This window comes from Macrobrachium rosenbergii, chromosome 43 (assembly GCF_040412425.1).
Source record: "Macrobrachium rosenbergii isolate ZJJX-2024 chromosome 43, ASM4041242v1, whole genome shotgun sequence".
Lineage (NCBI taxonomy): Eukaryota > Metazoa > Arthropoda > Malacostraca > Decapoda > Palaemonidae > Macrobrachium > Macrobrachium rosenbergii.
Window position 1 is genome coordinate 7,014,784 of NC_089783.1, and position 4,498 is coordinate 7,019,281.

The following is a 4,498-nucleotide window of genomic DNA, read 5'->3' on the forward strand; positions in this document are numbered from 1 at the left end:
AACAGCAAAGTTCACAATCTTAGTTGGCAGGTCTCGAACCACAGACCCTTCACTGAAGGCTTCTATTAATATTTGGTGTTGATCTTCAAATGACAATTTGTTTGATAACCAATACCTTCACACCCAGGGGTCTGCCTCCCCCCCCCCCAAAAAAGAACACAGATGAACAAACACTCCAGAACATGGACATTTCTGGTGAACAAATTTACAAAGTCCTGTCATTAGGCAGGGATGTTCTCATGTCTCAAGAATATCTGATGCATTCAACACATATACAGTTTCACTAATCAGGAGGCATGCCAGACACCAGCTAAACATTCTCTCAAGGTTTTTCACAATGTTTTTAGCCACACTTATTAATAAAAAATCTACTGTGTATTGTAACTCATAAAATATCTGTGACCTATGAGCTTCTCAGATGCTCGGCCACCACAAAGAAGTGCTGCTCCCAGTACTAGGGAGATAGCAATAATTAATTGCCAGATTTGTGCACTAAATGGACAGCCACACTCCTTGCAGGCTGATCTTTAGGTGAGGGTTTACTCACACAATGGTTTTGTACACGAGAAATACCCCACTTTAAGGAGAGTATGACGACAAAGGCCCCGATTACTGATAAAGTAGCGATGAGGAGTTACTTGTTCGGCACAGGGAAAGGTTTGTCCTCCAGCATTGGAGGAAGTGGTGGAATTGTGGCGATCATTCCTTTTAAAGGCGGCACCGGAACAACTTCATGTTCCCTATGAAGATGCTGCATGAAGCTACGAGTAGTAGAGTTGAAGAAACTCTTGCCCAGAATTCAAAACTTGGCGTGACCAGCCTACATACTGCATCAAAGAGGCGGGATCCTCACAGAAGGAATGTGTCCGATGAATCATGGCACCTGATGGCAGAACACCGTGTTGAGAGTCTTCGTAGAGGCCACCTTATACTCATGTTGGAAAGTTTGAAAGTCACAGTCAGAAGGAGTCTGGTTATGCACTAACATCTTCTCACATCCTAACCAGTCAATGTTTATGAGCGTAAAGATACTACTATCACAATTATATCTATCATGAACTAAAACACACCCTGACTCATAGTCAACAGCCGAGGATTGAAACTGGTTCCCCAAAAGGTACATAGTCTCCACACTATCCCATACTATTACCGAACCATTACAACCACTAGGGAAAGGTCGTATGATATAATTATGAAATGATTTCAAGTTACTAACTGGAATTTCCACAAACAACCCCCCTATCAGACACTCTTACTTTCAAAATCCGTAAATAACGATAAAAATTCTCTGTAGTGAAAATTACCTGTGAACCATATCGATATGCTGCATTCATCAAAGTCGATTCTGAAGACCCAAGAGGTAAAATATCTCCAAAAATTTGCCCCTTAGAAGCAACAACCACTGCCTTAACCTGTATTTGAATTTCCGATACTACGGATACCGCTTCTTTCTCAATATTCAACAAGGTAGTTCAACAAGAAGACAAAGCTATCATAGCATCTTAATCTCCCCCTCATCCTATCAACTGTGACCAATGACCCATTTAAAGACGTCCTTAATGTCTCAAAACCCTCTCATAATTTCTCACTGCTATCTTGTAAAGTAATCAAAGTTTTACCTTGGCAAGCTAATTCTGCCGATGCCTGTTCAATTTTCACCAAATCAGCAATTGACATACTTGTAAGCATTCCTATGACCAGAACGGCTCCAATTAACAATGGTGCCACCCTCTCACTTATTCTAGAAGGAACCTGAGAAGTCGAAGAACCTAAATTTGGAAGCCATGTTAAAGTCTTCTTAATTTTATCTTCTTAATCTTATCCTGGACCCTAACAGCTGAAGCATTAAGTCCAGTTAACCAACCCTGCGACAGATCAGACAAATTCCGTCCGGTATTCATCTCACCCAATTACTTCCTAGGTGACTGAACTTTATTCTGGGACGCTTCAAGCTCATTCCATGACGAACCTATAGCCTCAAACTCTATACTCAAAGTTACCAGATCCCGAAACAAAAAAAAAACATACAAACAAAGGCAAACCCAGGCATCTATAAAACTCTACATTATTTTGCGCCTAATTTAACTAAGTTTTCCCCTCTCAGACATTATTGTAACACAAAAAAAAACTACTCGAACTGCTGCACTTACACAGAAAAGTAAAACAAAACAGAAAAAAACTGAACTCAGACTATTGAAGATTTGTATAACTTCCCCAGTTAAAAAAAAGCTACAAATCACACACCTTTAAAACCCATTAAAAAAACAAAAGAGAGAGGAAAAAAATTATCAGAAACAACATTACATCACAGGAATTAACCCACAAGATTCCCTTTAACTGTTCTTTTAGTTTTAGATATATGTGTCAACCGAGACACTCACGTATTTTCATCCTAAACAACAAATCTATTCCCCTTTACTTCTGCAACCCAAAAAGGACCCTCAAAGTTATGACCTAGTTTATAATTCAACTGATTTCTAACATTTATTTTCACAAAAACCCTATCCCCCACAGCAACTTCAACTCTATCTGGCTTTGAATTGCCCCTGTCAACCATATCCTGAGTTTTCAACTCAAGATTCTTAGGAAGACACGCATATCTCTCCTTAGCAGAAAAGCGCTTCAACGAGAGACATTCCAACGGTATCACTAACCATAGAATTGATGCTATACTGAACCTGTGGAATATATCGATCCCAATTTACATCATTACCCCATACAGTAATTCTGAGAGCCTTGATTACCTTCCCATTTGTCCGCTCACATAACCCATTAGCTTCTGCTCTATAGTGAATAATAGTGACTTTCCGAATGCCCATTACATCCGCAAGACACTCTAACATCTTGTTCACAAACTCTCTCCAATTATCTGTAATCAGCACCTCAGGAACCCCATAACGACAAATATATCCATTAAAGAATATGACTGCCACCTCCTCTGCTGTTTTATTCTTCAAAGGAAAAATCCCTACAAACCTAGTTAATTTATCAACAACCACCAACAGCCGCCTATGGCTGTAACTAGATTCACAGAAATTGGGGATAACGGCCATATAGACCCTAGAACAAGGTCTATTGGGAATAGGAAACAAACCAAATTTACAAGAACTTCGATGGCTTACACGCATTACAAACTGAACAGCCTCTTACAAAGTCTTCCACTGCCACGAGCATATTCTTCCAAAAGAATTGTCCCCATATATTCTGATATGTCTTCTCAATACCCAAATGGGGACTGCCAGTCCTACAATGAACAATATCCAAGAACGTAGGTACTAAACTCCTAGGGACAACTATTTGCATTGTATCACCCTTATCCTCACTATTTCTCAGTCTGTATCTAATCTTCCTAACTAACAAATTACCCTCTAATTCAAGTAAAAAGTAACTCATAATCCTTCATAACTAATTCCCCTCTAAGAAACTTTTTTGCATCTGTCAAAACCTCATCTTCATCCTGTTTAGATTCTACTGAACTATTATCCCCATCTGTGTAATCTCCAGATACATAACATACATGCGAACCATCCGAATCAGAAAACTTCTACTGAGGGCGTCCGCTACAACATTATGTCTACCCTCTATATACCTAAGGTTGGCATCAAAATCCTTGATTGTCAAATACCACCTAGCTCTTTTAGGGGAAAGATCCGGCGTATTGAAAAGACCCATTAATGGCTTATCACCTGCAAGAACCTCTACTTGATTGCCCATCAATAACATCTTAAAATGAACCAAACAAGACACAATGACAAAAGCCTCATTGTCCACTATCGACCGTAGCCGTTCATTACTAACCCGTGTCTTAAACTTCCTACTGTAAAATGCAATTGGAAGGAGTCTTCCATTGACCTTCTGCATAAGACAGGCCCCTATGCCATCGTGACTGGCATCTGTCACCAAAATAAAAGGACGCTCAAAATCAGGAAACTTCAAAACTGGGGGATTAACAAAGCATCCTTAATATTCTGCACATCGTCCTTCAGGACAGCTGTCAAAGGAGACGCAAAAGTAGAAAAACCCTTCACAAACCTACGAAAAAATCCAGCTATACCCAAAAAAGACCGAATCTGGTTCTTACTATCTGCTTCTTCAGAAAATTACACTGAAGTAATTTTATCTTCAAACCCGCTAACCTAAGCCTCCTAAAAACTTCCCAAAGAACCTCTAAATGTTCCTCTACAGAATCAGTGGCAACCAAGACATCGACCGTATATACAAAAATGCTCTTCCCTAGCAAGCCATGCAAAACTGTATTCACTAGCCTCGTAAATGTCATAGGACTACCTGATAAGCCAAACAGCATCCGCATGAACTCATAATGTCCCTTCGGCAAAGAAAACGCCTTATACTTACGACTCTCCTCGCTATGCGGTACTTGCAAGTACCCTTGCATCAGATCAGTTGAAGAATAAATATTTTTGCCTCAATCTCAACAAATAAATCTGGCAAACACGCCACAGCGTAACGATCAGGAATGGTTTTCTCGTTTAACTTC